We start from the raw sequence: 25472 nt of genomic DNA, 5'->3' as shown, positions 1-25472 counted from the left end.
AAAAAAAAAAAAAAAACTGCTTCCGAGATGCTGCGGGCCGCGGTGTTCACCAGGGCCTGGGCTGCTCGAGGGAGGAGCGCAATGCAATGCCGACGGGTCGCAGGGGCGGGGGCAGTGTAAGGCGCGGAAGAGCCAGAAAGAAACCGAAAAGCAAAACAAAGATCTGCTTCTCCTTCCGAGACAGGAAGGAACGTGAAGCTGCAACAAACCCGCCCGCTAGGTCAGACCAACAACCGCAGACCGCGCGACCGCCCCGTGCGCCGCGACCCTAGCGGGTTGCGGGGACACTAGCAGCGCCCTTCGGCGGGGACCGAGGAGACCGAGACCCAGCCCTGAGCCCCGAACGGAGAACAAAAGCCCGCTCCGCCGCAGACCTGCCGCCCTGCCGGTGCTCGCTCGCCTCTAGCATAGATCAAGGCCTCCGCCGAGCGCGGACCGCGCCGAGCTTCGGAGACGGCCTCGGTCTGGGCGGATCCAGCTGGCTCTGCGCTCCGCCCCCGGGCGTCTGCGCCAGAACCACGGTCCTAGTGCCGGGCAGATGAGCCTTCTACAGCCAGAGGGGAGAGCAAAGCCTCGCCCTGCACCTGGAATTTGCACCAGAATCACCTGGAGGGCTTCTGAAGCTAAAAGCCGAGCGCCGGCGGGAATATTACCGATTCAGTCAGGTGGGATGGGGTTGAAACTCTATTTCAGACAAGTTGTAATTCTGTGAAGATAAGCTGATGATGATCTCATAAGCAATGATCGATCTTCAGATGGGATGGCAACATTTTCTATGAAGTACGTGAAAGAAAATGCACCCTCTGCGGGGAGTAATGGTGCATCCCTTTAAACCCAGCATTTCGGAGGGAGAAGATCTCTGTGAATGAATGAGTCCAGCCTGGCCTACCTAGCAAGTTCCAGGACAAAGTTCTCAGCCAGAGGGGGAAAAAAAGATAGAAGACAGACAGACAGGCAGGCAGGCAGATAGATAGATAGTGCTGAAGGGCTCTAGCAAGCCCACACATGGCAAACATGGCCCAGGTCCGGGTCCCTCCGCACTTTTTTGCTAAACCACTAGACTCCACATTAGACTCATTCAGCCACTTCCTCACGCCTGACTCATTCCTGAGGCTGACCACCAAGGTCCAGCTGTCAAAAATGTTTATTTGGCTAAACTAACATGACCAATCAGGACTTATCAACTCATCAGATCGCGGACTTCCCCATTTTTTTCTCCTTAAAAACCACTCCTGCTGAGCCACCTGCCACCACTTCAGATTCAGTCTGAGGAATGAAGGGCGGGGGTATAGTTCTGGTCATATGCAGTGAAGGAGTTAAGCGTGAGAAAGAGGAACAAATATCAGTCCCAGGCCCCAAACCAACGAAGATAACATCTTGGGACATTCTTGGGACATTCTGTAGCTCCAGCAGAACATCCTGTGTGACACTCTTGAGACATCCTGTAGCTCCAGCAGACATCCTGTGGCTATTCTAGGAAGAAAAATAGCCCCCGTGGAAAATCCCCCTCCTGTGCTGATCTTCAAATTAGCCAATCACATATTGCCCCGAATGCTATGTTAATTTTGTGGTTTTTGCCTTTAAAAGGTGTTTGCAGCCAGGGCGTTGGTGGATCGTTGTGAGTTCGAGGCCATCCTGGTCTCCAAAGCAAGTTCCAGGAAAGGCGCAAAGCTACACAGAGAAACCCTGTCCCGAAAAAAAACAAAACAAAACAAAAAGATGTTTGCAATTGCGGGGGCTTCTCTCACTGCACAGTGCAGAGAGCCCATTTGCGCAAACAATAAAATCCTCTTGCTGATTGCATCGACTAGTCTAGATCCGGGTTTCTGGGGCTCCCACCCGAGAGGATAGTACCCTGGGTCTGGGGTCTATCAGCAGTAGTAGTTCCTGTGCCTTTGAACCTTGGATCTTAGCTATGCTGCTCATTAGCAGCATACAGCCTGGCCGAAATCATTTATGTTACAAGATTGTGAGCCATATGAATTGGACCAGCTGCTGCAAGTGTAGACATTTATGGAGACATAACTGTAGGGTAAAAGAGCCAAGGAGAAAAAAAAACACCTTGACTTGACCCCAAGACAAAGGTCAAAGGAAAAACACCTGCCTTGGGTTTGACCTTGAAATCAGAAACTTGAAATCCCCACCCCCACCCATGACTCAGCGTTAACGGCCAAACAATGTTTCTATCTTATACTTTCCCACTAAGCTCACAGCGCATGCTCCAAAAACCATCTAAAAGCCTACCCCTCCACTCAGAGGCAGCAGCCATTCTGTTCTTCTCCCCAATAAATCTGAGTTTTGTTACATGGTTTGATTATGTGGTATTCCTTGGCTCCTAATTGCCAAGATGCCCTTATGACAGAAAACCCTTACATTGTAACAGGCTCTCCTGATGCCTGTGTTCCTTCTTTAGTTATGAGCCACGCTGGGACCCTATATCTCCTCTGCAGTCCACCCACAACAGACTCACCTTCGAGCTCACTATCTCTCAGCACCCCATCCACCAGCAATAATTCCATCGGTTTGAACTCTTCCCCAGTCGGAGGAAGTGACCCACTGAGCATCGGGCACCCCACTGGTACTCTTGGAGACGGATATACTCCCAGCTGGCTGGCCCTCTTCACCGACCCTTGTCCCCCTACCTTCGGAGGTGCAATCCTGTGGCTTCCTTGGCTATTGTGACCCTTTACTGTCCTGCTCCCTTTCTGCCTTCCCCCTCGGAGCCGCCTGTAATCCCTCATGACTTTCATGATAGTTGTATAGTCACGGTTCTCTAGAGTCACAGAACTTATGGAATGAATCTCTCTCTCTCTCATACACACACACACACACACATAAACTTATTAGAATGAGCTGGGTGACTCAGCTGGTCTGCTGAGGTCTTAAAGAAGGACTGGATGTGCTGACAAGGTGAGGGCAAGCAGTGAAGACTATCCCTACCTTCTTCCATTGTCCTTACATAGGCTTCCAATAGAAGGTGTGGCCCAGATTAAGGGTGTGCCTTCCAACCTCAAGGTCTAGATTAAAGGCTTGTGTCTTCCTGCCTCAAGACCCAGGTCCCAAGTGTGCCCTTCATTTGGGGATTATAGTTCATTCCAGATATAGTCAAGATGACAATCAGGAATGGCCAATCACAATAGTATGTGACCTGTTCCCCATCCCTTTCCAGTCGATGAGACCTCACTCCTGAGCTCAGTTTTTCATTGCCTTCTGGCAAGCTTTCAGGCCTCATTGAAAGCCCTGGTACCAAGTGCCACATCTCAAGTGGTTAGCCATGACCTTCATTGAGTATGGTGATGAGCATTTGGGCATCTGTACTGGCCTGCCCTTAGGGTCCGGACAGTATATAACCTCAGCTGTAGCCACTAAGAGCACCCCCTGTGCACATTCGCTACATTTCCTTATAAAAGGCAGGCCTTGTACACCTCCTGTCTCTTTCTCTTTCTCTTCCTTTGCTCTCATCCCCAGGGACTGGTCTCTGCCTATTTTTCTGCTTGCTTCTCTGCCCCTTCTATCCCCTCCCCTCAATAAACCTCCAACGTAGGCCCTGTTGTATGTATGATGTGACTCCTTCATGCCACTTTTAAAATACAACACCCACTAAATGGCTTGGTCCTCTTCTGATCCTTCCAGAATCCTGGGGACACCCTGGACTACAGGCTACTGCAACCTCCAGCCCCAATCCATGGGAGTGGTATCATCATACCCTCTCATTCACCCTTGGGATGCCTCTTAGAAAATCTCCAGCCTCTATGTTTGGCACCAATCAAAATGGCTGCTTAACCACAGCCTAGATCCCAATAGTACTCAGATCCTTCAGATCAAAGAAATGGGAAAAGGATCCCCATTCTCTACATCCCAACTTTCTCTTATCTCTGCTCCAAATCCTCTCTCTATTCTTCCTGCTCCCCCACCTAACTCCTAGCTATGAAGCACAAACTATTTCTAATCCAGCTGAGAAGCCCCCTCCTCATTGGCCTCAACTTTAAGCTCCTTCTCTTCCCCCAGCCCGTCCAGTCTCCCCTTCTCCCTCTCCAGTAACAGGCCACCCTAATCATCCCTCTCCGGCACCTACTTTTAGCCCACTGGAAACCTTCAGTACCCCTGCCACTCATTCCCACTTTGCCATGGAACCTCCTCAGCCAACTCCCTCCCACCTAGCCTAACCCAGCCCCAGTTCTCCCTTTATGGGAGGTTGTCACCTGGAAACTTTCTCATTAAGTAATTTCCTTTGAGCATGTGAGCCTTCTGGGTTCTGTTTATTGGTTTTGTTTCTGTTTTTTCTATCCCTGCCAGACCAGCTTCTCCAGTAATGTTGCTTGCCATGGCTGCTCCGATGGCAAGGGCTCAGAATTTATCCCTAGGCTTTCTGGTCACTGGATTCAGTTTAGCAGGGATTCAGATGTCTTTTGAGTGGCTGATATTAAAGTTGTTTCATGCTGTTCCACTTTATTGGATAGCTGGTTGTGGAGTTGGGTTATAGAACCCTTTTCTAGACCCAAGCATGTTTGTATAAATGTTTCCTCCAAAATATCTGCCCTGTGTGACAGAGAAAGGAGAGCAAAATAAGACACGGATTTAAAGGAACTTGCTTTGCAATTAGTGTTCTCAGTAATAACTATTGTGTCTCTAGTAAATGGTTAGATAGAAAATGTGAAAGCTTAAGTAAGTTCTGAGGGTCTAAGAAAGTGAGGATGTGAAAGCTAGTATTTTAAGGTATGTAAATGCAAGTTGTAAAGGTATAAGAAAGTAATCTAAGGTAATGAAAAAAGTTTCCAATTTTTTTCTCCCTCTATTTTGAAGGTTCAGAGTTTTTATATCAGTCAATGGAGTTCTACTATTATCAGTCACAAGTTTAAGATTTTAAATTTCTTTTGGTTGTCTTCTAAGCATAGATACAAAAATGCTTCTTTTCCTCATGCTAAAAACTCTCTACCCAATTTATTTGTCCAGCTCTCTGGACAGAGGAAAAAAAGCAAAAACTTTGGGTTAAAAAGCATGAACAAAGACTCAAGTTATGACATCTGTTGGCTGCTTTTCTACAATTGGAATTCCGTACAGATTACAAACATTGGTAATGCTAATATAGCTAAAACTGTTATCTCCTTATAAACAAAAAATTGAGGTAAGCTTCAGGGAGTTGGGTAGTGGTTTTCACTCTCATTCAGTAGGATTAACAATACACTCAAAGGAAGAAGGTTTAATGGCCAGTTTAAGAAAATTAAATTCTTATCTTTTTTAAAAACAAACCTTGTACTTGCCCCTTTCCCAACTGCTGGACTCAGGCACTGTTGGAGACTGACCCAGGACTGTTTGACCCAGGACTGTTATGTCTTGAGTTTTTCTGCTTCATGGAGTCTTGCAAAAACAGGGTGTCCTTGGCCTAACCACAAAATGGACGTTTAGATATGTCACCTGGAATAAACTGTAATCAGCCAGCTGCAAGAGCCTGGGACCAAAAACACCCCCACCCTGACCACCCTGACCACCCTGACTTCTTCTCAAAATTTTCTACTCTCCTTTCCCTGCTCCCCCTCCCTGCCTGAAATCCTGCTTATAAGCTGCAACATCCTGCCAATAAACGAGACCTTGACGCGACTCAGACTGACTCTGTCTTTCTTTATGTGCCTGGTCTCCTTCTCCTCTCGCCCCCATTGGCTTTCAGGTGGTTCCCTCCTTGAGACCCTCGAATAACCTGATCTGCTGGACGGGTCAAGGCACTGAGACTATTTTTAGTGAGAGGTCAATTTGTTTTATACACATAATCCTCTTCATGTTCAGGAATGTCTACCAAGCCAGATATAATTGCTGCAAGTTCCAATCAGAGAAGAACACTCAGACACAATCTATGAGCCAACTGAAAGTCTTTATTCCAGCCATCTGGTGACTACAGCTAGGTATTCAGGACCTAAGTGTAATTAATGCTAAGCCTTTTGCAAAGTCCATATTTAAGCAAGAAAACCACATCCTTTCTGGAAAGTCCCCAGTTTCTGTATTAGTCAGGGTTCTCTAACATAACTTATAGAATGAATATGAGAATTATTAGAATGACCTACAGGCCGAGGTCCAGCTAATCCAGCAATGGTTGGATGTGAACAGAAAGTTCAAGAATTCAGTAGCTGTTCAGTTGATGAGGGTGTATGTCTCAGCTGATCTTCAGTATATGCTGGAATCCTGAAGAAGTAGTGTTATGGCCACATCGTGAGTCCCCCAACAAGACCACCACAGAGCCGACTTTCCAATGTAAGAACAAAAGGTTTCTTTATTCGAGCCCAGGAAAGGACTTAGTCCAACATTCCAATACATCGAGTGAGGGAGAAAGGTCCTGAGCACCATTACAAGGGGTTTATAAAGGGAAAAAGCTTACAAGCAGTGGGCTACATGTCATGGCATTTCAGGAATGGATGAGGGAACTAGGGATAAGGTAATCCTTTGAAATTGTTGGTTAGGCTATCAGTGCAAAATTGCACTGGGGTGGTGGTGGCACACACCTTTAGTCCCAGCACTACTCGGGAGGCAGAGCCAGGCTGGTCTACAGAGCGAAAGGTCCAGGACAGGCACCAAAACTACACAGAGAAACCCGGTCTCAAAAAACAAAAACAAAACAAATATATAAGTGCAAAATTGCTAACAGCTGACAGGATGTCTGCAGGAAACCTCAAGATGCTGACAGGATGCAAGACATCTGCAGAGACAACTGGTCTTTGTAAAATTTTTACTGCCTGTATCCTGTTTTGCTGGGTCCAGGATATATACATTTTTAACTTTGTTGTTTCAGCATATTCCTACCTGAGTTCAGTCCCCATAACAGATGCCTCAAGATGGAGGCCTTGTCTCAAGATGGCTGCTGGTTTTGTTCCTTCAGTAGGCTCTAATGCCAGTGAAGGAATGGACTTGTTAGCAAGGCGAGAGCATGCAGGCAAAGAGCAAAAGCTTCCTTCTCCCATGTCTTTATGTAGGTTTCCAGCAGAAGTTAAAGCCCAGGTTATAGATTGGTTTTCCTGTGAGACCAAAGCTCTTCCATTTTTAAAATAAGGCCTCTAGTTTGTACGAATCTCTATTTGAGTTTTAGGTTTTGAGTTCCCACTGTTGACCTAAGTTCCAAGAACCCAAAAGTACAAAGTACAGAATACCAAGTTAATCATGTGATGGTGACTGTGTGACCACAGAATGTCCCAACTCTGGTTTCCATGGTGACTGTTTAACCACAGAGTGTTCCAACCCACAGGCAGTCAATGAGAAATGGTTACAAACAGCCACCCCACTAGCCATAAGATAAAGATAGGTTTCTGGAAAGTCCCTAAAAACAAGCCAATCATAAATGTACCCATACTGAAATTCCTTGCTATTGTAAGCTTGTGGTTTTTGCCTTTAAAAGCTGTGTTTAATTCAGGCTGGGCATCTCCTCCAGCCTACACTGCATTGGATGTGCTTGATGAGGTCCCTGCCTAGGCTTGTATTGCTCCCAAATAAAGCCTTGCTCTTGCATTCCGGGTCCACTTGTCTTTGGTGGTAGTCTCTCTGGAGGTCTCGATCTGGGCACAACATTCCCAGATTAAATGATCTAGATTAAAGGTGTGTTTTCCCACCTCAAGATCCAGCTGAAAGGCATGTCTTTTCCCAGCTCAACTGATCCGGATTAAAGGTATGTCTTCCTACCTCAAAGATCCAGACTAGAAGTAGATCTTCACACTTCAAGTTAAACAAAAGTCTCTCGCAGGTGTGCCCTCCATTTTTGGGTTTTAGTTAATTCTGGATGTAGTCAAGTTGACAACCAAGACCAGCAATCTCAGCTTCCTTCTTGCAGCTGCAAGCTAAGCAAATAATTACAAAAGCCAAAATATGCAATTAGCAGAAATAGTGAGGTAAGGCTGACTTTTGCAAAGAGCCTATTATTGCCCATTGTTTTTCTTCCTGGAATTGTTTTTCTCAAGTTCTCCATTGCAGTTACTAGCACTTTACACAGCAAGACAATGTTCATCCAAGGTACCAAAATGGAGTTACCATATTCAATTTACATCCCTCATCACATTCCTCAGTGGTTCTATGAATGTGGTAGTTGATCTCATTAAGAGATGTGGCTTTGTTAGAGGAAGTGTGTCACTATTGGAGCAGGCTTTAAATTCTTATATGCTAAAGATACTGCCTCCTGTCACAGTTCACTTCCTGTTGCCTTCTGATCAAACTGTAGCCAGCACCATGTCTGCCTATATGCTGCATGCTCCTGCCATGATGATAATGGACTGAACCTCTGAACTGTAAGCTGTTACCTCAATTAAATATTTTCCTTTATAAGTGTTTCCATTGTCATGGTGTCTCTTTACAGCAATAGAAACCCTAAGACAGAAGTTGGTATCAGAGACTGGGATATTGCTGTGATAGGCCTGACCATGTTTTTCTTTGAATGAATATGGACCTAGGGACTATAGATTAGAAAAGCAGTTGAATGCTTTAAGTACTGCTTAATGGGGCATACTAGTAGGAGCATGGAAGACAGTGGTTCTAAGAGTTATTTGAACTGGGGATGGGAGTGGGGAAGTTTCTCAAGAGGTTTCAGAGGAGAAGAAATTGTTTGTTACCTGGAGATTGTTCTTGTGATATTTTGGTGAAGAATGTGGCCACCTTTTCCCTTGTCTGAAGAGTCTGCCTGAGGTTAAAGTGAAGAGTTTTGGATTAATTCCATTGGCATAGGAAATCTCAAAGCAATCTAGTATAGACTTCCTCATGTGGTTATTAGTGTTAACTCTGAAGATTTATAATGAAAAGGAGCAAGCTGAACAAATAAAAAATACAAAATATACAGATTGAGAAGAGAGGCATCAGGAAGTGGAATAGAGCTAAATCCTGTGTCCAAGGAGATAAACAGATTAAGAAGTTAAATAAAGGAAGTGGTGACCTCAGAGCAAGATGCCACCCATCTGAGATTCCAACTTGTGAAAAGGAATTAAAGGAAAGCTTAGAGCCTGGTGTGGTAGTGCATGCCTTCAATCCCAGCATACAGGAAGGCACAGGCTTGTAGAGATTAGCTGATTGCCCTACAGAAAGATTTATAAAGATAAGCAAAGAATGGAGTGGAAAGATAATAAGAGATATCAGGACCTCCCTTTCTTAGAAAAGTTAGTACATGCAGACTCACTGTGGTGTCATATGGCCATGGATTAGACATAGATACAACTTCTACAAAGATATAAAATATAAACCTTGTATTGTGCCAAAATTTGAATAATAACTGCAGCAGCTTTTGCCTGAGGAATTTTCTTGGGCACTCTGTGTTAGTGTTTATGTGGCGCTAGGAACACTTTCCAAAAACGACAAGACCACAAAAGTGTTTTATTAAAGAGGATAGAGGTGACAGGCCTGCGTGAAACACACACGTGGGTGAGGAGATAAGGAGAGAAAGAGAGACTCATGCAACATGGCGCCGGCTTTTTAAAGGTTGGGCCGCGCATGCGTACAGGGACTCCTGTGGGTACTCCACACATGCGTGTAGATTACATGGCTGTGCGCGTGCTTTATGCAACCACGTAAGGCCACAGAGTCCAGGTCCCGTGAGATGTCTGACCCGGAGATGGCTATTCTACACCGGAAATAGTTAGGCGGTCCGCCGGGCAAGCCCAACCGTGTGAACATGTAATTATCTATCACTCTGACCATTAAGAATTAATAATACTCTGCTTGGGATATGGCAATTTACCTGGGCTGGCTTGGAAATTTTGTTTTGCTCTAGTACCCTTGAAGCAACCAGAGCTACCAGCCTGAGAACAGGCTATCATATGCCTCTAGATTTTTAAAAATTGGGTTATGGGGTCATGAGTAAAAATGTTCATCAATGATATCAAAACTTGAGGGGAAATGATTGGCAAAGATAACTCTGTTCTGTTGAAGGACTCCATTTTAGGCCCTATCCCAGTCGAGAAATGTATTTCTGCTTAGTGGAAAAATATTTCTGCTTAGCTCTTACAGAAGGTTTCCATGTTGTAAAGCTAGCCCGCAGTTCTTGCAAAAATAAGCTGCTTGTGGCAGAACCACCTTGCAAAACCACCTAAAAGCCATAAGATCCAGCCAGATGGCTGAACTCCAAGTGACCCCACTCCCCCATCCATGTGAAACTGCCCTATAACAAGCCTGCGAGCTTGAGCTTCAGGGTCTTCAGTCCCAAGCTTGACTGTTGACCCGTGTGCACGTGTACAATAAACTGCTTCTGTGTGACCCGATATCGGAGTGAAGCTTCTGGTTTCAGCGCCGACTCTAACACTGTCACAGTATATCAATGATGGCTAAAAGTTGAGCAAGAGGAAGTGAAACACATGTCCAAAGACAAAAATGATAATGATCTATGTTTTGGGACAACATGAATCTATCCCTGCTTACTAAATTCTATATAAATAAAGAAGCACTCTGGAACTGGGCAGTGGTGGTGCACGCCTTTAATCCCAGCACTTAGGAGGCAGAGCCAGGCAGATCTCTTTGAGTTCGAGGCCAGCCTGGTCTACAGAGCAAGATCCAGGACAGGCACCAAAACTACACAGAGAAACTGTCTTGGGGGTAAAAAAAAAAAAAAAAAAGTCACTCAGGCTGCAAGATTCTCCCGACCACCATGTCTTGGTCACTCCTTCCATCACCCACCTCTCGGGAACCTGACTACCACCGGGGACAGCTCCTGGTATTTAATTATGTGCATCTCTGTGTGTCTGTGTACATGAGTGCATATGCCCAAGGGGGCCAGAGACATTGTATCCCCTCAAGCTGGAATACAGGCAGTTGTGAATCACCTTGTGTGGGTCTGAGAGGCAAACTCAGATCCTCTGCAAACACTACACATGTTCAGACACTGAGCCATTTCTCTAGCCCCTAAACACAGATTTCTGAAGTTTTTATTACATTTATTTATTGTGGTGTGTGTGTGTGTGCTGGGGTGTGAAAGTCAGAAGATACTTGTGGGCTTCTGGTTGTCAGGCTTGGCAGTGGCCCTGGCACAGAGTCACCTAGATGGGTCCAGCTTTTCTTTTGTTGTTTTTTTCTGAGACTGGGTGTCATGTAGCCAAGGCTGACTTCTAACTTGAACTCTTTCATCCACTCCAGAGTGCTACATAAGATTAGAGATGGCTCCCAGGGTCTCAGGCTACGTAAAAACTCCTAACAATTGAGCCAGGCCCCAATTCAGATTTTGATCAGGCATCTGAGGAGCATTCCTCAAATTGTAAATTTAGATGCAAAAACATAGCTTGTCATTTTCTTAGTTTGGTTTTTTTTTTTTCTTGTACATCATAGATTTTCATGAATGAAAGTGAGATGGCTTAATTTTGGAGTCGTGAGCTGGGGGCCTGTGGGGGATCTAAACTCCTTAGAAAGGTGGATATAATGAAAGACCCCCACAGGAGATCTTCCCTCAGGAGAGACCCCAAACCCAAGGAACACGCCGAACCCACGGATCAGATGCAAAGAGCAAGAGGGTTTATTTGAATACACAGGTACCTGGGGCGACAAGTCTCTGGGAGGACTTGCGCGCCTTCCTAGGGGAAGGGGGACTTCTTATAGAGTCCTAGGGGCAGAAGCACGGTTACAGAAGCGAGAAGCATAGTTACAGGGTCCCCATTGGTTAATTCAAATAAGGCCAGGGTGAACTTGGGGACTATCTTTAATGTTCAGAAATGTGCAGCTGTTTGTTCTCCAAGGCCAGGTAGCCAATTATAGATATCTTGTTCTGACTCAAGGTTTTTTCCTCCCAAGACCCGGTGTTTGATATCTCCTGCTTTGACTCAAGGTTACTTTCCCAATTATCTCTCTCAAGGCCATTTCTTAGGCTAAGTTACTGAGAGGGGGGGCATTTCAATAAGAGATTCAGAACCTGAGCTCTACAGGCTGAAAATCGCCGTAGGCTGTGACTTTACAATAGGGGACCCATATATTGTGATTTAGTGCAACTGAATGTGTCATAGAAAGTTTACTCACCCTCCAGATTCATGCTCTCAGGAGTGCTTGGCTTTGCATGCTGGCTGCATACAGCTCTGCAGGAGATTTTAAAAATCAGAATTCCCCAGACATGGCGCACAAAGCTGTGCAATTGCGCTCCAGGTCTACAGGTACTGACCAGAGGACACAGGCCCCTAATCTCAAGGTTACAGAAGGGCTTTATGGTTCCCAACTACCTTGAGAACCGGGAGAGATCCAGAACAAAACACAGCTAGGAAGAAGGGCGGGACTGGTGTGTCCTGGCGGCTGCGCAGTCCACGTTTCTCCGCCTCCTCGTTCTGGCCGCCCAGTGTCTTCCCAGCTGCCGCTCAGACTTCCTTTCCCTAGAAAGGAGATTCGTGTACATTTTTTTTTCTTCCTGCGTGTGAAGCTCCAGCAAAGTCAGGTAAGAACCGCACTACCCTTTTAAAAGCAGAGTCCTGCCCTTTTTCTTTTTTTTTTTCCTTAGGAAAGTAACGTGGTCACAAGCATTGTTTGTAATTTAACCTTTTTATTTCTTTACTTGAGACAAGGTCTCACTTTGTAGTCCTGGCCTGCAGTGCAGCCCAGACTTGCTCTAATTAGAGGCAGTCCTGCCTTAGCCTCCCAAGTGAGGAGATTACTGTATGGAAACCAGGAACCAGGGCTGGTTAAGCTTTTAGGCTTTGGAGCAGCACGGTTCAGCTGAGAGGTTCCAGTCTGAGGAAACAGGATCAGCTGAGGAACTGGCTAGGTGAGGTGGCTGTGGCTTGTTCTGCTTCTCTGATCTTCCAGCATTCACCCCAATACCCAGCTCCAGGTTTGTTTTTATTAATAAGAACTTTTTAAGATTCATCCTACAGGGAAAGGGATGCTATTCAGACAGCCTGTAAAGCTTACATCATGGGCAACCTGTGGTTTAGGTAATCCTTTCCTGTTGGTCCTGTGGAAAACTGCAAGGCAATCTAAGAGTCAGAAGGAAAATACTTTTCTGAGCATTGGGGAGACCTATGTCAAGAAGCAGCTCTGAGCCCTTAGGACCGCTAGAGCTGATAAAGCCCAACACTCCCAGTAATTCTACTCTGCCCTTTAAATATACCAGACTATAAAATAAAATTGTTCTTTTTTTCTCCACAAAAGAAACCCGAAGAGTCTGTATAACTCTCTTTCTGAGTAGTCATTGCTCTTCTTTTTCAGGACTCCCAAGTTTTAGCTCTTTTTTTTTTGGAGCTGAGGACCAAACCCAGGGCCTTGTGCTGCTTGCTAGCTCTACCACTGAGCTAAGTCCCCAACCCCCTGAAATGCCGCCCCCCCCCCCCCCCCCGGCCCCAATACTTAGCCCAAGAAACGCCATTCTGCAAGGCAAGCACCAGAAAAACAGGATATCTGTGGTCGGCCACCCGGCCTTGGGAGAGAAACCGTTGAGTCAAAACAGGATATCTGTGGTTGGCCACCTGGCCTTGGGGAATAAACAGTTGGGCTAGGAAAACACCCACTGTGCCCTAGACAAGGCCAGGTCAGCCACACACATCAAATTTCCGAGATGTCCCCAAGTTCACCCTGGCCTTATTTGAATCAACCAATGGGAACCCTGTAACTATGTTTCTCGCTTCTGTAACCGCGCCTCTGCCCCTGGGATCCTATAAAAAGACCCCTTGCCCTAGGAAGGCGCGCAAGTCCTTCGAGAGACTTTGTCACCCCAGGTACCTGTGCATTTAAATAAACCCTCTTGCTGTTTGCATCTGATCCGTGGTTTCAGCGTGTTCCTTGGGTTTGGGGTCTCTCCTGAGGGAAGATCTCCAGTGGGGGTCTTTCACCCCAAGTTTTAGCTTTTGCTGTGTTGGACAAGACAGTTTTGTACCATAAACTTGATTGGCGTTTTGGTACAGTTCACAGGTCCCTGCTTAGAATAAATGCTTTTGAGTGAATAGTATGAATTATATAAGATTATAAAAGAAGTTAGCTCAATATGAAAGTTATTAAAAGTATTTTTAAAACCAAAGAGACATGTACTCTGGTAATATAAATTTACATTTCTTCTCCTAACTCTCTCCTGGGGTACTGAAGATTAAACCCAGGGACTTGAGGAAGTTCGGCAAGTGCTTGACCTGAGTTGTGCTCTGAGCTCTGCATTTTTTCTTATAAGCACAGTAAGCTGTGGTGGTATTGTATTCCCCAAAATATTGTGTGTTCCCTGAAATAAATTTATCTGGGGTCAGAGAACAGAGCCAGAAATGGTGGCTAGAAAATGGATCAGAGCAAGCCATAGCAGAAGTTGGTCGGTGGTGGTGCACGCCTTTAATCCCAGCACTTGGGAGGCAGAGCTAGATGGATCTCTGAGTTCAAGGCCACTTTAGAAACAGCTGAGCACGGTGACACAAGCCTTTAATCCCAGAAATCCAGCCATTAATCCCAGGGAGTGACTCAGAAAGTAGAAAGATTATAAGGCATGAAAACCAGGTACTAGAGGTTAGTTACTCATTTTGGCTGGTTTAGCATTCAGGCTTTCAAGTAGCAGTTCATCTGAGAGCCATTGGGATGAGGACACAGAAGCTTGCAGTCTGAGGAAACAAGACCAGCTGAGGAACTGACGAGGCGAGGTAGCTGTGGCTTGTTCTGCTTCTCTGATCTTCCAGCATTCACCCCAATAACTGGCCTCAGGTTTGCTCTTATTAATAAGACCTGTTAAGATTCCTGCTACAGTAAGCTATAGTAGAAAATCTAATAATGACTATGATTTAGAAAGTGATAATCATAAATGACATTTCAAAATTATATACATCAATGCTGATGTAACAAGAATATGTATTTTTATGGTGACAGGGTTATCTTTAATATATTATTACTATGGGTTTGTTGCTAAGATTTAAGAAAACAGCACATTTTAGGAAAAATGTTTGCAAAAATAAAGATTATCCTGTCATCCAAACATATGATCTTCCTGCCCCATATTCCAGTATCCATGTATTTGGCAGGTAGAATTTTGGGTTCTGTGACTATCATTTCCTGGTGTTATTCTGTAGTTTTCATTTCTCTTTTAAATTATTTCTTCTATTTTTTGAGATTATAATAGAATTACATCATTTCCCCTGCTGTGGATATCACTCTGTGTAAATAAAATTCTGATTGGCCAGTGGCCAGGCAGGAAGTATAGGCAGGGCAAAAGAGAAGAGAATTCTGGGAATAGGAAGGCTGAGAGGAGAGACCGCCAGCGGCCGCCATGACAAGCAACATGTAAAGACACCGGTAAGCCACAAGCCACGTGGCAAAGTATAGATTAATAGAAATGGGTTAATTTAAGATAGAAGAAGTAGATAACAAGAAGCCTGCCACGGCCATACAGTTTGTAAGCAATGTAAGTTGCTGTGTGTTTACTTGGTTGGTTCTGAGCATCTATGGGCTTGGCGGGTGAGAGAGATTTGTCCTGACTGTGGGCCAGGCAGGAAAACTCTAACAACATTCCCCTTTCCCTTTCCTTCCTCCCAGTCCTCCTACATACCCTTCCTAGCTCTCTTTCAAATTCATGGCCTTTTTACATGCATGTATGTATATTTTATACTTATTTATTACTAAATATATAAATACAACTTGCTCAGTCTGTATAATATTATTTATATGTATATTTTCAGGACTGACCATTTTGTATCAGATAACCAATGGTGTGCTCTTCCTTACAGGAGACAGACTATTTCTTCCATGTTAGCATTCCATAGTTGCCTATAGTCCTTTGTATAGGGTTGGGGCCTCAGGGGTACCCTCCTACTTTACCTTACCCCATCCACATTTAAAACAGTATTTTTATGGGTATAGTTTATGGCATCCATACAAGACACAATCTTATAGCAAACTCCCTAATCCTCTAGATCCTAGAATCTTTTTCCTTACTGTAATCATACGGCACTAGGGAGGCCTTGGTGGGTTTTGGACCAAGGTGCCCCACTGCAGGTAAGACCAGGCCATGCAGGCATGGCAGACAGTGGAAAGTTACTCACATGGCAGACATGCAATATCCACTGGCAAGTTTATTTTAGGGTTGGGGAAGGGTCAAGGGAATGGAGGGAAGGAGAAAGAGAAATTCTACATTTTTGGTAATAATCTCCATCTGTTACAAAAAGAAATTTATTAGATGAGTGGTGAAAACTACATTTATTCGTGGGTATAAGGACAAATATTTATAATGTAGTTAGGGATTAGCTGGTTTAGTAGAGTAGTAGTTACAGATTCTCTTCAAAGATCCATAATTTTATGAGCCCTGGGTAGTTGGCTAAGTTTCTGTTACCAGGTAAGATTTCCCTGTTGTGCAGGTATTGAGTCCAATAGAAGCTGTTGGTTACCACCTAGGACTGTGTGCCACTCTTGCACTCTTATGGCTATCATGCAGTATCATTGTGTGGTCTATAGGTGTCATAGCTGGGTAGGACTGGTATGGTGATATTTTATTTGTACTGAAATGTGATTTTATTTGTATGTTAATATTAAGTTGCCTTGGGGTCAAAGTAAGCTACAGCAGAAGCTGGGCAGTGGTGGTTGCACGACTTTAATCCCAGCACTTGGGAGGCAGAGCTAGGCGATCTCTGTGTGTTCAAGGATACAGCCAGCATGGTGACACAAGCTTTTAATCTCAATGTCAACCATAGAAGACCTGGAGGTCTGTACAGACAGGCAGTGATGAGGAGGTCATGTGGCCGGGTTTACAACCAATGAGAAAGCAGAACAGAAAGTCTATATAAAAGACAGGACACACAGAAGTAGGTCTCTTGTAGAGAGGAAAGACAGCAGCAGCAGTGAAGGGTAAGGTTTTCAGCTCTTAGCTATTGCTCTGACCTCTTGGTTCTTAACTCTGTATTTGGCTCTGTGTTTCTTATTTAACAAGACGGTTACATCTACAGACTGTTGTGTGCTTCCCTCCTTTGGAAGCTTGCACGATGCCTTCTGATACCATGAAAGCTAGTTATCAGGGAAGAGGCTTCCAAGTCAGGCTTCTGAGCCCTGTGTCTGAAGTGAATGATTTCTTCTGCAATAGGTACTTAACTGTCCAGCTCTGGGAGTAAGGGGACCAAGGACAATAGCAATAACCTGTAGTATTTTGAGTCTTTTGAACAGCCTTGACCAAAAACTCAAAAGAGGCCTTCTCATGCCTGGTGTTGGGATTTTTGTTAGTCTTTGGTTCTTAGAGGGACCATTGTCAGCCCACTTAGGAAGTTTCATTTAAATTATATATGTGTATTTATACACAGACTTACATATATTATAGGTTTGTTTGTTTAGGTAGCTAGTTAATAGTGTCATTCCTTATAAATTTTCAGACATCATTACTATTATTTTACCCTCTTCTCTCCTGTATTTAGTTCCCCTGACCTAATTAAAGCCCCCATTGTTAGATCCTAAGTGAGCTGTAGACAGATTGCTAAATGGTCTTATTAAATAAAAACCTGGAACCAGATATAGGGGTGAAAACCTGAGAGATCAGAGGAATAGGAAAAGCTACAAGCTAACTTCACTTCACCAACTCCTCAGTCTCCAAAGAGACCCACTTGCTGTATACCTATATCTTTATGCCTTTCTGTTCTGCTGTATCATTTGCTCTCTCTGTCCAGGTACATCACTTTCTCTTCCTGCCCAGCTCTGTCCCTTCCTGTCTATCTGTACAGACCTCCAGACCTCTATGGTTAGTACTGGGATTAAAGGCGTGTGTCAGCATGCTTGGCTCTCTTTCCAGTGTGGCTTTGAACTCACAGAGATCCAGACAGATCCTTGCCTCCCGAATGATAGGATTAAAGGCATGAGTTACAATTGCCTAACTTCTATGTTTACTATAGTGGCTGGCTTTTTCCTCTGATCCTCACATTTTATTGGGGGACACAGTATATTGAGGGACACAGTACATCACCACAGTGAGCCCCCAAAATGGCAGTGTTGCTGACAGTGTCCTAAGATGGTGGCCTGGGCTCTGACTGGTAAACAGGTTTGTTACTGGGTAAACAGAAAGTCAAACTCAACATTCCCCAGAGATTTTGTGAGGTGGGTTCCTGTTTACCAGGAAAGTCAATACCACCATGATCTGCCGCCAAAGGGGTATCTAGTTCCTGATTAATCCAAAAAGCCTGCAAAAGTTCAAAGTCCTCATTCTAACCCCCTGGCTACTCTGACTCATGGGCCTCCTTCCACTACTACCTTCCCAACAAAACTGACAAGCCTTTTTCCTGTGATTGCTGTCCTCTATCCTTGGGGACAACCTGGCCATTTGTTCCCTAAATAAACTTTATTTTACCCATAAAATGGTATAGTTTGGTGGTTTCGCTGAGTCTTTACTTAACCATCTTGCCATGGCTTGGTTTAGAGTTACTATTGCTGTTATGAAACACCATGACCAAAAGCAAGTTGGGGAAGAAGAGGTTTATTTCTCTCACAGTTCCATATAATAGTTCATCATCAAAAGCAGTGATGTTAGAAACTCATGCAGGGCTGGAACCTGGAGGCAGGAGCTGATGAAGAGGTCATGGAGAGGTGCTACTTACTGGCTTGCTCATCCTGGCTTAGTCAGCCTCCTTTCTTATCAAACCCAGAACTACCAGCCCAGGGATAGCACCACCCACAATGGGCTGGGCCCTCCCCCATCAACCATTGATTAAACAAATGCCCTACAAACTTGCCTATAGCCAGATCTTGTGGAGGCATTTTCTTAATTGACTTAACTTTAGCTTGTGTCAAGTTGTTATAATATGTTTAATATTGTGGCCGTCCTGTTCTCTGACCCCAGATAAGTTTATTAGGGTGCACAATATTTTGGGGAACAATACCACCATATTAGTTTGGCAGTGGTAGCACACGCCAGGCAGATCTCTGTGAGTTCAGGGTCAATGGGAATAGCCAGCCTTTAATCCCAGAAAATGAGCCTTTAATTCCAGGGAGTGATGGCAGAAACCAGAAAGATATATAAGGTGTGAATACCAGAAACTAGAAGCATTTGGCTGGCTAAGTTTTTAGGCTTTGGAGCAGTTCAGCTGAGAGTCATCCAGGCTGAGGAACTGGTGAGGTGAGGTAGCTGTGGCTTTGTTCTGCTTCTCTGATCTTCCAGCATTCACCCCAATAACTGGCCTCAGGTTTACCATCTAAGATTCCTGCTACAGATGACCTAAAAATAAATGTGTGTGTGTTTGTTTGTTTGTTTGTTTGTTTTGGCTAGGTACAGGGGCACTGAAGAGCACAGAAATAAGAAAAAAATTGTATGCCTATTCATATAGCTTGTACACATGTTCTAGGAGTATCACAGCTAACAAGTTAACCTTCAGCAGCCACTCTTATATGACCCTTTGCTATACATTCCTTGTAGTTATGGGAAGAACGGCTGCTTAGGAATTAAGACAGACCAACAGCTGTGTCAGGATAGCCATAGGCTTTCATAAACATGTTGAACTGACACCTGTTAATGTAGCATGAATCTTAAAAGTTCTTATTAATAAAATCAAACCCAGGGCCAGGTATTAGGGTGAATGCTGGAAGATCAGAGAAGCAGAACAAGCCACACCTTCCTCACCTCATCAATTCCTCAGTTGATCCTGTTTCCTCAGACTGGCACCCTCTGTGTCCTCATCCAGAATGGATCTCAGCTGAACTGCTGCTAAAAGCTTAACCAGCTCTAGTTCCTTGTCCCCACACCTTAAATACCTTTCTGCTTCCTGCCATCACTTCCTGGGATTAAAGGCTCTTGTTACCATGCCTGGCTGTTTCCAGTGTGGCCTTGAACTTACAGAGATCTAGGCAGATCTCTGCCTCTGGAATGCTAGGATTAAAGGCGTGTGTGCCACCATTTTCTGGCCTCTATCTAGTGGCTGTTCTGTTCTCTGACCCCAGATAAGTGTATTAGGGTGCACAATATTTTGGGGAACACAATATCACCACACATTAATCATAAGTCATAAATCTCAGAATGTATTCTCCTCAAGGCCTAACCTTGAGATTGTAAAAATTCCTTTAACCCCCCATCCTGCATATATTTTTCTGCTATAAAAAGATTCTGGCCTCCCCTCATGGTCACAGCACTAAATCCTGACTTGCCTGTGTCCCTAGCTAGTTAGAAGTTTTGGTGCCCCACAATGATGGAATAAAATTTGCTTCTAGTTAATAGACTTGGTGGTCTGCTCCCCTTTATTTTTGAAACTCCCCGACCAAACAGGCACATGCCTTTAATCTCAATGCTTTGGAAGCAGATGCAGGAAGATCTCTGTGAATTTTAGACCAGCCTGATTTATATAGTGAGTTCCAGGACAGCCAGGGCTACATAACATGGGGTGGGTGAGGGAGAACACTTGAAGAGTTTTTGTTTTGTTTTGTTTCTGTCTGGTTTCTTTTGCTTTATCTGGTTGGAAGTCAGGAATAGGTGTCATCTTAGTGCTGATGATTCTGGGTCAAGGGCCCTTGAGCTAGACTAGCAGATCTAGAGGATTGCAGCTCTGGGTCCTGAAAAACAGGATTATGGCTCCCGTTTCTACAGGTCAAAGATTTGTGGCATTAGGTACTATTGTTAGAGGCTTATTGCTGTGGGCCTTGACTGTCCTTGTCTCTATGTTCCGTAACCAGTGACCAGAGACTCATAGTAGCAAGTACAGTAAGCAATCACTGACAGTGGCCACTTGTGTTACTGCTCCCAAACCTTGGGTATCAAGACTTTTGGGCTTGGAACCAAACTGGGAGCTGGCCTGGGTCTGGTAGTCCATTTCTGGGAGGGGAATGAATGAGTTCTGGCCTGGTGTTAGGGAAGTAGGATGTGGGTACATCATGGAGTGTAGCATGAATCTTAAAGAGTCTTATTAATGAAATCAAACCTGAGCCAGGTATTGGGGTGAATGCTAGAAGATCAGAGAAGCAGAACAAGCCAAAGCCACCTCACCTCGCCAATTCCTCAGCTGGTCTTATTTCCTCGGACTGAAAGCCTCTGAGTCCTCATCCAGAATGGCTGTCAGCTGAACTGTTGCTCAAAAACCTACAAGCTTAACCAGCCAAATGCTCTAGTTTCTGGTCTTCACGCCTTATGTATCTTTCCCTTTCTGCCGTCACTCCCTGGGATTAAAAACTCACTTTCTGGCATTAAAGGTGTGAGTCACCAAGCCTGGCTATTTCCAATGTGACCCTGAACTCACAGAGATCCACCTGGCTCTGCCACCCCCCCTCCCCAATGCTGGGATTAAAGGCATGTGCTACAACTGCCTAACCTCTATGTTTAATATTGTGGCCGTCCTGTTCTCTGACCCCAGATAAGTTTATTAGTGTGTACAATATTTCGGGGAACATAATACCACCACAATGGAGGACTCACACTGGTGAACTAAGAGCTGGAGTTCCAGGCACATACTCTAACACCTTGGACTACAGAAACAGATGCCATTACTTTTTTGGTTGGGATATAATCAAATAATCAGATCCACATTGCCGGGGGCCAACCCCAGTGGTTGATAGGTTCCAGAAAGGAGGCAAGGAGTAGGTGAGGAAAGGATTGAGCCAGGCAGGCCATGTGGTCAGGAGAATCTCACAGCCATACTGACTAGCAGCCAGAGTGCTTCTTTATTTATACATAATTCAGTATGCAAGGATAGATTCATGATGTTCCAAAACAGACAATATCATTTCTGTTTTCAGCAATGTATTTCACTTCCTCTTGCATATCTTTTAGTCATCATTGATAAACCTTGACAAAACAGTTATCTTTTACAATCACTTTTACTCATCAACCCCTTAACCCGACTTTTAAAACTCTAGAGGCTTATGACATCCTGTTCTCAGGCTGGTAGCTCTTGAGGCTTCAAGGACACTAGACAGAAAGAAAGTCTCCAAGCCAGCCCCAGCAGATTGCCATGTTCTGAGCAATGGATTATTAACTCTTAATGGTCAGAGTGTCAGTAGGCCCAACAAAAATCCTCAGGCCAAAGCTGCTGCAGTTATTCAATTTCTAGCATAATACAGTGTTTACATTTTATATCTTTATTGAATTTCTTTATATGTCTAATTCTGGCATTCTTTTGTTCCTTGGTGATATGATACCACAGTGCCTTTGCAGGAGTTAACAAGTTAACTTTCCTAAGAAAGGGAAGTCCTGACTGTGGGGGCCCCAAAACAGCCTAACCATACAGCTGCCATGACAGGTTTAGAGTCCCAGACACAGCTTCTGGCAGGCAACACCTGGACCCAGGAAAAGTCATAAGCTGACCTCACCCAGTGAGGCTGCATCTAAGGAAATACCTGACATTCCAAACATTCCCTATACCCCTAGACAAAAGTCAGCCACTCAGGGTCCTGAACCCTCGAAATTCCCTCACCCCAACCTCTGCTATGGTAAAAAGCCCACCCGGCAGGTCTCCGGGCTCTCTGCTCTCACTGCTGCTTCAGACAGAGCTCAAGCTCTGAGCTTGAAAATAACGGCTCTTTGCTTTTGCATATGGGATCCAGTCTCCATGGTGGTCTTTTGAGGGACCCCTCGATCTGGGCTTCACACTGACACTTCATTCTTTTTATCGTCTTTCCACACCATTCCTTGCCCATCGATATAAGTCCCTGTGTAGGGCACAGGCATTTTCAGCTAGTCTAACTTTGTTGTGGTATGTGCCACATAATTGCCTGAGTATATAGTAGGAAGACGCTTGCAGTCTGATCTATAGCCAGCTCCTCTAGCCCACCGAATCTTGTTGACCTTTTTAAGTTTACTTTGTTTTGATTATCTTCTTCCTATGTAAATGCTGTGGCAGATGTTTTAAGAATCTCAGAGCCTCGTAAAGACCTCAAACTCAAAGATCTGCCTGCCTTTGCCTCCCAAGGCTGGTGTTAAAGGTGTGTACCACCACTTCCTGGCTGATCTCTGGCTTCTTTATGTGCATCACAACCTCCAAGGCATAAGGAAGACCTTTAAGTAGATAAGGATATCTCTCTAAAAGTGGTAGGGGTAGTATGCTCAGGACTTAGAAGCAGTACTCCTGGAAGAAGCCATAAATGATTCATAAGAAATTTACTATCGATCTAATATCCCTGAGTTGTACAAATATTAAAAGCCCTTCAAGCATGCAACATGCGGAGATCAAAACCAAAAGTGAAAGTTGGTCACAGCATCGGTCATATGGCTCAGTTTTGCTGGATCTTTGTCACTCAGCTGTGCCGGCTTTATGATTTTTGCCATTCCCATCAGATATGGCTGCACCACCCCATCATAAATTTTGATGATGAAAATAACATTATAAATAAAAATGTTCTCCTTCATCAAGCAGGTGAGATATGGCACATTAGTGACATAAAGGTGTGCTGGCCACCTGAAACAACACAATGTCAGACAGTGGAGTCCAGACACATGGCCATGTGAAGGATGCCCAATAACATTGCAAGCACAGTGCAATTGGAACTGTTCTGTCCATTGACAATACTGGCCCACTGCAATGTGCCTGCTTCATGTGGCAGCTGATGGATGATGGGAAGAAAGTCAATTCTCTGGCTGACAGCCACATTCTCCTGTAGGGTTTCCAAGCAAGTCCAAGCCAGGCAGTGCTAGCCAACATAGCGGTATCAGAAGGAAGGGGACAGCTGAAGTTTGTTCACCGAAGTGCAGTGGAACCCATATGACTACCAGGTGGCCACAGCAAGTAACACTACCCTGAGAGTCTGGGACACATGGAATATGAGCCAGATATACTGCTTAGAGAACATCTATGGGGCCACTAGTGTGTTGACCTTGACTTCAATGCAAACAGGCATTATTATCTCACCATTTGCAGAAATGACTACAAAGTGAAATTCTAGGACATACAGAATGTCACCTAGCCCACCTAGGGGATCACTCTCATCTGCTACCATCATTCTCAGCAGCATCTTCTTGTTCAACAAGATGTCCATCTCCTCAGAGCCCTTCGACCAGTTGGTGGATAATGATGATGTTGATGGACCCCCTCCCAGAGCACCATGCTGAGAAGAGTAAGGAGCCCTTGCAGGACAATATTAATTGCCACTTTTGAGGAACACGAAGACAGTATGTACCATTTGGAGTGGGCCTCAGATGACCCATGGCTGTTTGCTTACCTGAGTTGTGACAGGAGGCTAATTATCAACATAGTCCCCTGGGCACTGAGGTACCACAAATTGCTCTAGTAGCCCATGGTACGGCTGATTGGGACTTGCAGATTCTCAGAAATCTGTAGCTGTGAGGTAATTCCCTTTGCAGACAGATCCCTCCATGGGAGAACCAACATTACTGCCAACAGGAGCTCTAAGGGGAACAGCTTACCTTCCAACAGAAGCTCATCTGAAGCTGTCAACACACTGTGAAGAACCTGTATGGCTCCGTTTTGAAGGCAGGAGCCATTATGCTGTATTGTTAAAAACAAGTTTCTATTACTATAAGAGTTAAGTTGCTTGATCTGCCTACTAAACATCCTAGAATGTTTCACTTACTTAAACTGGAGCAGACAAATACTAGAGGGAGAAACAGGAAAACAGTTCCTGTAACAAGGAGGCCCAGCACAACTGCCGGTTCCTGGTATCCCTTGCTTTGCTGCTGGACAGACTGTTAGAAGAAACCTTTTAACTTTTAAGCCAGAGAACAAAATGGATCTTGAGTGACCAGATTTTAATTTTAGAAATAAAGCTCTGAAAGCATTTTAAGCCATATGTTTTTCCAGGTAAGAAAAAAAAAAGATTTTGCTTAAATTATGCAGAAATAAGAATTCTTCTGTTACTTAGATATCTACAATGTTGAAAAATCAGAAATCTCAGGCAAATGTTCACTTAAATTCATGTCTCTGTCAGCCTGTCACTGATAAACAGACTTCAAATACTTTAATTTGCTCATTAATTATGATTTATGCTTTTTAAAAACCTTTATCCATCAAGTATAATATCTGATAACTACATTTAAAGGATATTCATATTTCTTAAACTTTTATTTCAGATAGACATTTTGAAATAAGATGAATAACCTACTCCTGCAATTGCTAATATCCTCTCTAATTAAAAGTGGTGTAAAGCTGATAAGAGATTTTGGAGTGAGCATTTTTCACTTCACCTTATCTAAAGATGAAAACAAAATATCATATGTAGAAATAGTTTCATAATATTTTTACAAGCTTCCTGTGTTTGTTTGTTTTTTGTTTTTGTCTTATTTTCCTTGCTGCATTTTCTGTAGGTTGCACATGAACTCTTATTCTCTTGTAATTGTGCCTCAGACTTCTCGGAAAGTCTACTCCCTGAGTTGCCCAGATCTTCTAGATTCAAGGTGTTAGCCTTGGTTTGTTCTTGTGCTTTCTGTATTTAAAACTTGGGCTAAACTAGGCAAACACAAGATTATAAATTTAGCTCATGGGAGTTTACAAACAGTTCAGATGATTATGATTTGATTTGTTTTAATTGAGCTGTACTAGTTCATTTCACAAGGAAATGATACTGTAGACAAATGCAAATAAAACCTGAGTCAAGCACCAAGTGTTGGTTATTAGAAATTAAACTAGAAAATTTTAAGCTCTGGAGAAAAAAATAGTTGAGTTGCTCTGTTTCCTGGAACCTGACCTTTC

The 25472-nt window shown here is 44.1% G+C and overlaps 1 protein-coding gene and 1 pseudogene across 2 annotated transcripts in view; one reads left to right on the top strand and one right to left on the bottom strand.

Moving 5' to 3' along the window:
- Positions 1-463, bottom strand: part of Resf1 (retroelement silencing factor 1) — a 28704-nt gene extending 28241 nt beyond the window's left edge. For both annotated transcript variants that reach the window (XM_036182032.1, XM_036182033.1), the window contains exon 1: positions 375-463. The gene's annotated coding sequence lies outside the window, so the exon portion shown is untranslated. The remainder of the gene's footprint in view (positions 1-374) is intronic.
- On the top strand, positions 28-24117 carry LOC118580346 (annotated as a pseudogene).
- Positions 24118-25472: the final 1355 nt, after the last annotated feature.

This window comes from Onychomys torridus, chromosome 3 (assembly GCF_903995425.1).
Source record: "Onychomys torridus chromosome 3, mOncTor1.1, whole genome shotgun sequence".
NCBI classification, from domain to species: Eukaryota; Metazoa; Chordata; class Mammalia; order Rodentia; family Cricetidae; genus Onychomys; species Onychomys torridus.
This window is presented reverse-complemented; position numbering and strand designations above follow the sequence as displayed.